Source organism: Pinus tabuliformis, chromosome Q (assembly GCF_031772625.1).
Source record: "Pinus tabuliformis cultivar Carrire ecotype Pingquan chromosome Q, CPIR1, whole genome shotgun sequence".
Classification (NCBI taxonomy): Eukaryota; Viridiplantae; Streptophyta; class Pinopsida; order Pinales; family Pinaceae; genus Pinus; species Pinus tabuliformis.
The window spans coordinates 515,927,329-515,939,823 of record NC_142296.1 but is presented as its reverse complement, the minus strand read 5'-3'; positions in this window follow the sequence as shown (position 1 = coordinate 515,939,823).

Genomic DNA, 12,495 nt, shown 5'->3' with positions numbered 1-12,495 from the left:
TGGCTATCTGCATCCACCTATGCGTTCTCACTCTCTCTTTCTCCAATTCGAAAAACAATGGAATTGAAAATTTCTGTTGGATTATCTTGTCTCCCTCAAGTATTCTTTAATAGGGGTCAAGATTAGGCTGGGGGTCAGGTTCTTGTAGCTCTTGTGCTTCCTCTTTCACCTCTGGTTTTCCTCCTATCTTTTCCTCCAGTTTTTGTGTCTCCTGTAGGACTGTTTTAGGGTCTGGTTTGGGGTCCTGTAGAATTTCCTTTCCCTTCCATGTAGAAGATCTTGTAGTCCTCCTTTCATAGGTTATGGGTGTCCTTGAAGGAGATTCTTTCACCTTGGCAGATGGTGAATCTTCAATGTTAATGGGAGTCTTTGATGAGGGTTGAGGTTTGCCTATTTTAATTCTGGTACTCTTCCTTGCCACCCCTAGTATCCGAGGCCCCCACCTCGCCATTTTTATTCCACCTCCCAATCCTCCATCCAATAGAACTTGCGTTCCCCGCTGAAATACATGGAGGTTTTTCTTTTCCTCTTTTGCTTCTGCTTGACTGGTGTACCGAGGGCAGTGAGGGTAGTGGCTGCTTCTCTTTCCAAAGTTTCAGGGGACTCTTCTCTTTGCTCTGCCCTCTTTGCCTCCTTTTCTCCCTCTTCTGTCTCTTTTTCCTCCTCCTGCTTTGTCTCTTCAACTCTTCCCTCCTCTATTTATTTCCTTTCCTCCTTCCTCTCTTGCTCTTCTATGTCACCACTGGCTTCATCTTCTCCTCCTTGCTGTTCTCCCTCCTCACTGATAGCAGGGCTGACATCATAGGTTAATGCCTTGATTTCATCCTCAGCTGTCATATTTCTGAAAACTTCCCATGCTATAGGGATTGAAAGGGTATGGAGGGCTTCTTCTACTAGGATCTTTATTAGGCCATGGTGAGCTAGCTGCTGTGAATTTCCTTCTTGTACCTTGGTCATGGAGTCAATGAGGGAATGAAGGAGAAAGTAAGGGATACTGAGCTTTTGATGTGTTGGGGTATCCATGCCATATCTCAATTCTTGGAGGATTCTGAAATGATATCCATAAACAATGTTGTGCCTCCCCTCACAAGAAATGTATTTGATCACTTGGTAGCAAACCTCATCCCAGGGATATCGTACACTAGCCCTCCTAATTCCATTTTTTTCTTCAACGGGGGTTTCATTATCTTGGAAAATTTTCCTCTTGGCAACCTGGCGAATTATTTTCTCATCTTTACTCCACGGCAGCCCAAGAGGAAGGGTAGTGACCCTACTGATGAATTCAGGGGTTATTTCAATGGAGAGGCCTCTAATGGTTACAATAGCATGAGTTCTTGTGCGAGGGACCAGAGAGAGAGCAAATTCATGGGCAATTTCATCATCAAACACCCTAAACTTCTCAAAGAAATTCATCCAGTTTGCCCTTGTAAATATTTCCACCACTTGAGGATGTGCATGGAGTCTAATGGAGTTAGTGGTCTCTTTTCTCATAAAGCCCCCTGTCATACTACCTGTACTTATTTTGAAAAACCAGATAGGGAGGTGGAGAAAGAATTTTGAGTGAAATAGAAAAACAGAGGGGACTATGTTTTTTTGTTTTGTTTTTTTTGTTTTGTTTTTTTTTTTTTTTTTTTTAATCTTCAATTTGAGACCAACTCTTTCACATTTTGATATTCAACAAAGGGTATTAATGAACCCTAGCTCTTCAGACTGAAATTCATGCCAAAAATCACGTTTCCTCCCTTCAAAATGACTCACTACCCCTCCTGTAGAAGCCCGCTGTCCCTCCTGTAGATTTCCTGTAGGTGCTCCTGTAGAAAATGTCGAGAGCAAAAATATGGAGGAAATCGATGGAGGATGGTGGATACGAGGTTGTGGGGGCATAAGAAGACTGCTGTGTGGCTAAGTTACGAGGATAAACTGAAGAAAAGGTGGTGAGAATGCGTGGGGAGGAGTGCTCATTACCTTTTATGGCTGTTTTCGGTTATGAGTGCTGAGTTGGCAAGGTGTACGTTGCCCAGATTAGGACCGTTGGTCCCCACCTGGTTGGTCATCATGACCCCCCTCGTAATCGTCTCCTCATTACTGCATCAAAGTTAACTCTTCCTCCCACTACCTTTCCTTCGCATCTTTTGCTTGAGTTGACTGTGCGCACGTGTGGATGATATCTCGATTAAGTGGAGTCAACTAAATGAAGGTGGCCAAGTTAATTGGCCACCTTTCCCTCTTTCGATTTCAACCATCTTGTTGCCTTCGTATGGTTCTTAATTACACAAATGCAGATAGAGGAGTGACTTAGCTACTTACCTCTAATCCAAGTGTATTTGCTGCCATCGACTGTGAGGTGTTGTGGCTTTCTCTGCTGCATGCTTTCATTTTCCTTCATGCATGCTGTCTCTACTTGTTGATGTGTTGTTGTGTGTTTTTGCAGGTTCTTCTTTTGTTGGAGCTAAGATGCATGTGCCTTTTCAACCTTCATGTGTTGTCCCTTGCTTCTCGTGCTGGACTTCTATGGGATTAGCTGTTACAGGAGCTCCTGTCGCTGCTTCTCCTCTTGAAACTTCAGCTATTTCCCTGTGCTTGGAGATCGAGAATGATGCCATAGGTGGAGATGAATGATGGAGGGATAGTAGGTAAGCTTAAGGTAAAGTTAATGGTGCCTTTTCCTCCTTTTATTTTTGTTTTTTTTCAAAACTAAAAAACTGTTTTTCTGTGTTTTTTTCTTGGAAGGGAAAAAAATAATAATGATTCTTGGAGTGTGATGCAGGCTTGGAAATGATGGCAAGGAGGTTTGAAGATGGTAAGAGGGATTATAGGTTCCTCATGAGGCTTTTATTGTCCCTCAAACTGCCCCCCATAGACACTTTTGGCTCTCTGTAATTCCTACATGAGCCTCCTGTAGAAAAAACAGAGCCTCCTGTAGAAAACACAGTTTTGGAAGAAGAGGTACAGTGGGGTGAAAGAGATGCCAGAAATGATGGAGGAAGGTGTGGAGAAGATGAAATGGATGCTAGTATGAATGTTAGGGTCCCCTTGGCACCTTCTTTTGCCCCTTGTAGTCCTCCTGCAAACTTGCAATGCAATAAAAATTCTTTTTTTCTTTCTCTTTTTTATTTTTTTGAAAACAATTAGGGCGCCTCAGAGAGGTTTTCACCTTAATTGCCTGCCCTGGGTGCCTCCAAGGGAGGTTTTCACCCAGGGATCTTATTCTTTTCCCCTTTTTTTTTTGACATCACTGGGCCACCTCAGAAGAGGTTTTCAATCCAATGATGGGACTCAAGCGCCTCATGGAGGTTTTCACTTGAGTCCTTATTTTTTCCTCATTGTTTTATTCAAATCTTCAATAAACTCTCTCTTGGAGAGGGGTTTCTTGTAAACTTTCAACTGATGTCCATTAACAAGCAATGGGATGGCTTCATCATCAATGGTTCTGATCAGAACTGAACCATTCTTATTGCATTTCTCCATAGTGTAGGGTCCCAACCATCTTGTCCTCAACTTTCCTTTGAAATCTTTGTATCTTGAATCATAGAGTAGTGCCCAATCTTCCTCTTGGAATTTCTTCTCCCTAATATTTTTGTCATGCCATATCTTTCTCTGAAGTTGAACTACCTTTGTATGGAGAAGGGCTTGCAATCGGTATTCATCCAATCCATTGAGCTGAAGTAATCTCTCCTTATGTGCATGGCTGAGGTCTAGGTCCAGCTGAGCTACCATCCTTAAGGTATTGAATTCAAACTCTAATGGCAGCAAAGCCTTCTTCCCATAGACCAATTCATAGGGTGTGAACCCGGAGGTGGTCTTCCATGTCGTTTTGTAGGCCCAAGTGGCCTCAACTAATCTGTCTGCCCAGTCTTTTTTGTTGCTACTCACTACCTTGGTTAGGATCCCTTCCAATGCTCTGTTAGTGACCTCCACTTGCCCATTGGCTTGAGGATGGTAAGGGGTGGAAGTCCTGTGCTTGATCTTATGATGTATGAGCAGGTCTTCAATCAGGTTGGAAGTGAACTGACTACCTTGGTCTGTGACCAACTCTTTCGAATACCCGAACTTGTAGAATATGTTTTCCCTCAAAAACTCAGCTACTTTTCCCTTTGTCGCTGCTTTGATTGCTTTTGTCTCCGCCCAACTTTTCAGGTAGTCAGTGCACACAATGATGTACTACTTCTGCTTTGAAAGGGGGTTGATAGGCCCCACAAAGTCCATTCCTCACTTCTCAAATGGCTTAAAGGTCACTTGAGGTTGCATGGGCATTTCATCCTTTGGAGTGGGTTTCCCCATCCTCTGACACCGATCACACTGGCTCGTGTATCTCCTCACATCCTGATGAAGAGTGGGCCAGTAGTAGCCTGCTTGCAATATCTTGAAGGCGGTTCTTTTGCTGCAAAATAACCTCCACAAGGCCCATCATGACAGGTCAGGAGGATGTCAAAGACTTCCTCCTCCCTCACACATCTTCTCAAGATCTAATCTGGGCTAAATTTGAAGAGATTGCCTCTAATCCAGGTGAAAGGGGTGTTTTTCCTTACTATCTTTCTCTTCTCTTTTGTGTTGAAAATGCAACAAGATGATGGAGCTTAGTGGAAAGGAGTCGCCTTCACTAAGTGGGCCCGCAGGCTATTTTTAGCGCAAAGTCTATTTTTAGACTATGCCTATTTTTAGACATATGGATCATGGTCTATGAGTTGCAGTATGCTATTTGTGGATGATTGGTCATGTTGGTAAAAATAGATGGACTTCTATTTTTAGACATATGGGCAGGTTTCTATTTTTAGACTACTAGGCTAAAAATAGAAACAATCAAATATTATTAGCCCTTAGTAATATTTGGACTCTAAACATTATCTTATTCTCTTGGAGCACTTCAGTTTGAGCTACGGATGTGGCACATGCAGCTAACAAAAGGAATCATGTGGTTTCTTATGTGTTAGTTGAGCTATTGCATGGAGGACTTCAATTAGAACTCATGCATGTGAGTTCTGTGGAGTTGGATGTGGAGTTGATGGAGTTGTGTTTAGTTTGACTTAGTTGAACTAGTTGTATTTAGTCTAACTAAAGAATACACTAGTAATGAGCTGTGTGAATTAATTATTAATTAATTCACTAATTATTAACTCATAAAGCAACTAAAGAATACATCAGTTAACTCAGTGCATGGACAGTTCAGTGGAGACAGGTGTTAGAGGTTGAGATTGCTATCAATTGTGACTATAGTTGTGCATGAGATCTTGCACAATCAATGGGATTGAGTTATGTCAATGAGGACTGCGCAGTGTGGGCCAATACCAAGGCAATTTTAGCTTGTGCTCACATGATTTTCACTTTGGATTCTGCAGTGGAGGCAGGCAAAGCAGCGGAAGAGATTTGAACCTGTGACTTGTTCGGATCAGAGCTAGTTTTGTGTGTAACAGGTGGAGATAGTACTGAGTACTTGTGAGGAGTATTGTACTATGTATTGTTACATGTTCTCAGTCATTATAATATACAGATAGTGTGGGGTTTTCAGCTGTATGCTTTCCCCAGGTTACATACTATGTTAATGTGTGCATGCGATTGATGTTTCATGGTTTTTAACGCTGCTAAATTGATGATCAACATAGAGGAGATTATGTATTGTGCATGTATTCCGCAATAGTGTATAATCGGGATAATCTTTGTGAATAGGTGTTTATTATTCAAAATTTCTACATGGTATCAGAGCTATTGATCATCAGATCTATTATTCAGAAAGTGTTTACATCTTATTTCTTCAGGTAGAGTCTGTAATCGGGCTAGGTAGCCTCTGGATTCATCCTTCTTTTGGAAGGTGAGATATCTGGTGAATGCCCATACAGTCGATCTCTGTACAAGAAATATTTTTTTCTCACGAATTTTAGATCAGAAGCGGTTGATTTTTGAGCCGGTGGAATGGCGCTCAAGGATAAACTCAGAAACATCAAAGCTGAGAATGGAGATGCCACAGATTGTCCTCAAAAGAAGAAAAATAAGCAAGTTGTTGGATCTGCAGCAGGAGAGGCCTTAGCCTCGCAGTTTGAGCTGGATTTTTCGTTGATCGCATGCTTGGTATCAAGTGTGATGGGATCGGTATGGTTCTTGGACAGTGGTGCGTCTTCTCACATGACAGGAGATCGAGATTTGTTTTCTGATCTGGATGAGAAAGATCTTGGAGTGCACATCGAGATGAGCGATAATGGTAGATACAGTGAAACCGGTATCGGTACCATTTCCTTTGAGAGGGAGTCTGGTAAACCCTTCGTATTGAAGGAAGTGATGCATGTTCCAGGATTGAAGAAGAATCTTATCTCTGTGGCGATGTTAGAAGACAAGGGATATGATGTTGTCTTCAGCGAGGGAAAGGCTTTCCTGTGCAGCAAGACAACTGGAGAAACCCGAAAGATAGGGGTTCGAGTCAGGAACCTTTATCAGTTGCATGTAGATGCATGCAAAGCCTTGAGCAGCAAGGCAACTGATGGAGACTTGGTGGTTGAGAGGGAGTGTATATTACCTCTCAACATGCAGAGCCAAAAGAAGTCTTAGACGATTGTGGAGGAGCCACGATTGGTGCAGCAGCTTCAGGAGGTTGTGGAGCAGCCATAACAAGGGAAGCTGAGAGGAGATCGAGTAGATACATCTACTCATGCAGAGACCTCCAGTAGGGGGAAACTTCGAGCCAGGTGGGCAAAGGGATCGCATGCAGCCATACCTCCAGGTAAGAGGTGGGGTGATGTGGATTGATCGTCCCAAGGAGGAGGGGCAGCATCCTTGAGGTACCCAACCTCTTGAATGAGACCTTGCTACGGGAGCCCCGGATGTGGAGTAGCAGGAACTAACTCATTGGGTAGAGACAGATGCAGATGGAGCGGCAGAGAGAGCGACAGTGCAAGGAATCCTAGGACAGCGCATAGCTAGCAAGCTGCAGCAATGTGAGACGCACAAGTGTTTTGCACATTGTCAGGTGGCACAGAGAGGTGTGCAATGGTGCGAGATGCATGGAGATGTTGCAGTAGTGTAGATGTCAGAGAGGGAGCACTTGTCAGTAGCAGGTAGAGCTTCAGCATCAGAGTATGTTCCTAGCCCAACAAAGTGGTCAGTTGGGAGTGTTTTTGTTCCAAGTGTTGTTGGAGCAAGTGGACCGAGCAAATGTGTTGCATGCAGAACATTACAGAGGCAGGATAGGGGTTGCTGATAATCCATATCTTGTTGAGAGGGAGTGTTGAAAATGCAACAAGATGATGGAGCTTAGTGGAAAGGAGTCGCCTTCACTAAGTGGGCCCGCAGGCTATTTTTGGCGCAAAGTCTATTTTTAGACTATGCCTATTTTTAGACATATGGATCATGGTCTATGAGTTGCAGTATGCTATTTGTGGATGATTGGTCATGTTGGTAAAAATAAATGGACTTCTATTTTTAGACATATGGGCAGGTTTCTATTTTTAGACTGCCAGGCTAAAAATAGAAACAGTCAAATATTATTAGCCCTTAGTAATATTTGGACTCTAAACATTATCTTATTCTCTTGGAGCACTTAAGTTCGAGCTATGGATGTGGCACATGCAGCTGACAGAAGGAATCACATGGTTTCTTATGTGTTAGTTGAGCTATTGCATGGAGGACTTCAGTTAGAACTCATGCATGTGAGTTCTATGGAGTTGGATGTGGAGTTGATGGAGTTGTGTTCAGTTTGACTTAGTTGAACTAGTTGTATTTAGTCTAACTAAAGAATACACTAGTAATTAGTTGTGTGAATTAATTATTAATTAATTCACTAATTATTAACTAATAAAGCAACTAAATAATACATCAGTTAACTCAGTGCATGGACAGTTCAGTGGAGACAGGTGTTAGAGGTTGAGATTGCTATCAGTTGTGACTATAGTTGTGCATGAGATCTTGCACAATCAATGGGATTGAGTTATGCCAATGAGGACTGCGCAATGTGGGCCAATACCAAGGCAATTGTAGCTTGTGCTCACGTGATTTTCACTTTGGATTGTGCAGTGGAGGCAGGCAAAGCAGTGGAGGAGATTTGAACCTGTGACTTGTTCGGATCTGAGCTAGTTTTGTGTGTAACAGGTGGAGATAGTACTGAGTACTTGTGAGGAGTATTGTACTATGTATTGTTACATGTTCTCAATCATTATAATATACAGATAGTGTGAGGTTTTCAGCTGTATGTTTTCCCCGGGTTACATACTATGTTAATGTGTGCATGCGATTGATGTTTCATGGTTTTTAATGTTGCTAAATTGATTATCAACATAGAGGAGATTATGTATTGTGCATGTATTCCGCAATAGTGTATAATCGGGATAATCTCTGTGAATAAGTGTTTATTATTCAAAATTTCTGCAAAATGACCTCCACAAGGCCCATCATGATAGGTCAGGAGGATGTCAAAGACTTCCTCCTCCCTGACACATCTTCTCAAGATCTAATCTGGGCTAATTTTGAAGAGATTGCCTCCAATCCAGGTGAAAGGGGTGTTTTTCCTTACTGTCTTTCTCTTCTCTTTTGAGGATAGGTGTGGTGGGAACTGTGTTGAAACCAAGTAGTTTGTTATATCAGCAAACCATGAAGAGAGTACTGATATAGAAAATAGGTGTTCATCTGGCATTTGGTCATCCACCATTCCTTCTTCACATGCAGGCAAATTTACTCTAGACAAAAAGTCAGCAACAACATTCTCTTTACCAGGCTTATCAATAATGGTCAGATCAAACTGCTGCAGTAAAAGCAACCATCTAATAATGCCAGCATTTGCATCTGGTTTGTTCATTAAATATCTAATTGCAGCATGATCAGTGTGCACAAAGGTTTGACAGCCTTTGATATAATGTTTGAATTTGTTTAAGGAATGCATGACAGCTAGGAGTTCCTTCTCGGTCACTGTATAGTTTAACTCTGCCTTTGAAAAGTTTTTGCTTATAAAGTATATGGCATAAGGTAACTTTTCATCAATTTGTCCTAAGGCTACTCCTATTGCTTTGTTCGAGGCATTTGTGTGAATGTGAAAGGGTAGGGCCTAGTTTGGGCCTCTGAGAATTGGGGCAATCACTAGCTTGCTCTTCAAGGTATCTAGGGCTTCTTGACAGTTTTCCGACCATATGAACTAAATATCTTTACCAAGTGTCTAGTCAATTTAATGTCTTAAATTGCTCTACATAAATTATCAATCCGGGTATCGTAAACTGATGAAGTGTGGTGCACTATATGTGCTTAGTTAACTTTTCTCTTACTTCGTTGTTTTATAGTTTATGTTGTTTTTGGGGTTTTGTTCTTGTTGGTTTTCTAAAGTGTTTAATGCAAATGGAAGTCCTATTCTAAGGTCTTAAGAATACTTTTAAAGGACAAGTATGGATAAAGATTTCAAGACAAGGCCTTTGTCCCTAATGGTAATTTCCAAAATTTAGCACTTCAAAAGAACTTAAAACATGTTATTGATGGAGTTAGTATTTAAACAAAAGTGTAAATATACAGCTAGTTCAATCAAAATAAAATGCAATAACCAAATAATGAGCTAATGACTATGAGACCCAGTATCCTTGCTGCTTCAGCAAAAGGACAAGATGATTCTATCACGTCATTAGTTCATTAAAAGGCTATGTGCATCACTAATCTACAATCAACTTGAAAGCAATTTATGTACAGCTAATATACATGAGAAAAATGTAAAACAACAGTAATCAAAACAACTTGTTATGTACAGCTAATATACATGAGAAAAATGTAAAACAACAGTAATCAAAAAGCTTTGTTATGTACAGCTAATATATATGGTGAAATAAAATGCAAAATTAAATGACAACTATGCAAGGCAAGGGCCCCCTACTACCTATGAAATCAAAGCAAAATTAAACACACTTGCATGAATTAAAATTGCATGAATGAAAAATCTAATCTACCTTACATTCTACAAAGCAATATTTACAAAATGAAATCTACTCTACCTTACATCCTAATATGCTCCATGACATCTACTTCACATCTCCTTCCATGTTGAGAACATCAAAGCTTTATTCAACTTCTTCAAAAGTACAAAGTACAACAAAGCTCTCCAAAGCTTTCAAAAGCCATTAAGGAAGAACTACAAACTTAAGAACTAGGGACTAAAGACTAAAAAGGACTAACAAATGAAGGAGAGAGATCTCCTATTTATACAAAAAGATGAGAGCCATCTCATTAATGATAGTCCATGAATCTCTCCCTCTACCTCTAGAGTCCTAATCAAAATAGGAACTGATAAGACACATGTCTTTTTAGAGTTACAATACAATTAGGAGATGTGACACATATCCTCATGATCCCATGATTATTTCCACTCAAATTCGAATTTGGCCTTGGGGTGCCACATAAGGGTCTTCTAGAAGCCTCCTTTCAACCTACACATGTCAACAATCTCAACCCATTTGTTAGGTATAAGCATATGCACATTATTTTCTAATGTTTAACCACAAATTCACTTAAAAGGCTTAGAAATAATAAATATTGGAAAAACATAAAGGTGGCCCAATGATAATGAAAGTGAGATGAATGTGGTGACATAGTAGTGAAATGGAGGTGAAATGGAGGTGATATAATGGACATAATAGTGAAAGTGTAATGGAAATGAATGACATTTTCAAGACTCAACATACCCCCCAACTGAAGCTATTGCATGTCCTCATGCAATATATATTACATTAACTCTTTTGATCCTTGAGCTTTGGCTTAACTTTGCATGATATCATTTGATAACTTCATGTTTCTACAAAGTGTTTCACTTGAATTGCAACATGGTTGGTTCTTGTGTTACAACCATTTTTTTTTTTTATTGTTGCCTTCTATTTTGATCTTTGAACTTTGCATAATGATATTTTGATTATTGTTGCAAAGTATTTCTTTATTGGATTGCATGATGGTTGGTTCTTGTGTGACAACCATGATTTTGTTTGTATCCAATTTATCCTTTAAGCACTTTTTTCAAAAGCCATTGTATGCTCATAATAGCAATGTAATAATTAATATATGTTGGAAGTATGTGAGCTCCTGAATATGATATGGACATGGCAAGATATGAATATGAATGTATTCCCCCCCCCCCCCCCCCCCCCCAACTGATGGTATTGGCAATTTTATGAAATGAGGAAGAGAAATGTTTTTCCAACAATTATCATTCTAGATTTTTATGGAATTCTATGGTCAAAAGTTAGAAAATGACGTACCGTCACTTACCCTTTGGAATGGATGAGTTGTATGTGTGGTGGCTGAAAATTTCTGATCATATTCTTCTTCAAGTGGCTGAACAAGAGGAGTCATGGATAGAGAAATAAGATGACTTTTATTGCTTTTACTAAAACTTGCTGAATCTGCTCCAAAATGCTGAAAATAATAGTCTTCATGTCTTCAAAACTCATTGGCACAATTCCTACTATGTGAAAGATGTTCTGATGTCGAACATAGTAGGAAATTGTTGGCTTAGTGGCCATTAATGAATGCCACTAGTCAACACGAGAACTCTCACCATTGATGACAATGAGAGTCAAGATGCCCAAACACATCTTGCTAGGTACGAATGAATTTGCTGATGTCGAGTCACCTAGAAGATCTAACAAACAACGGACATTAATGTATTCCCATTGTTTGTCGGCATGAGAACTTGCCATTAAGGCATGCAAGCCTCAAGGTGTTTTTACAAAGAACTTAGACTCAAAGGACTATGGACTCAATAATTTGCATTGAAGCAGGGCTTATTTGCGGAATGAAAATGGAAGATGGCAATGGAGAGTAGAAATGGCAATGGGCAATAAGCATATGAATGAGCCTCCTACTTTTATTTGTGGGTTATGAATGGACAAAAAGAGATGGAAAGTGTATGTGAATGTAAATGGAAAATATGGAGGAAAATGAGATGAATGGTTTATTATGAAGTATGGATGTGATGGATGGATGCGATGGAGACAATAGTATCTGAAAGTTTTTCAAGTGTTTGGATCTGATTTTGCATCAGCATATTTCCTCTTTGTTACTGATCATCCTTTTATGAAACAAATTGGTCTCTTAGAGAGACACCATTCTCTTGTAGTCATTTGCATCTGAAATTTTTTCAAGTGTTTGGATCTGATTTTGCATCAGCATATTTCCTCTTTGTTACTGATCATCCTTTTATGAAACAAATTGGTCTCTTAGAGAGACACCATTCTCTTGTAGTCATTTGTCCTTCCTCCTGGAACCTGCAAAAAAAACTAATACTTCTTCTGCAATGGAATGTAAGATTATCAAAGGAGAGAGATGGCCAATCTCTCTAGTTATGATACTTACACACAAAATTAAGAATTTGTATTAATGAAACAAGTTCTCAAAGGAAAAATCAAAAGAATTTATACCTGATTTGGAATTAGTGCCTCAAGTTGATGTTGCTTATTTTCAGCAATTTATTTCATTATTTGCCATTTCAAACTCAAATGATGGATTTCTCATTGTGTAGATCTTGTTGAGATCTTTCCAATGGTACTTAAA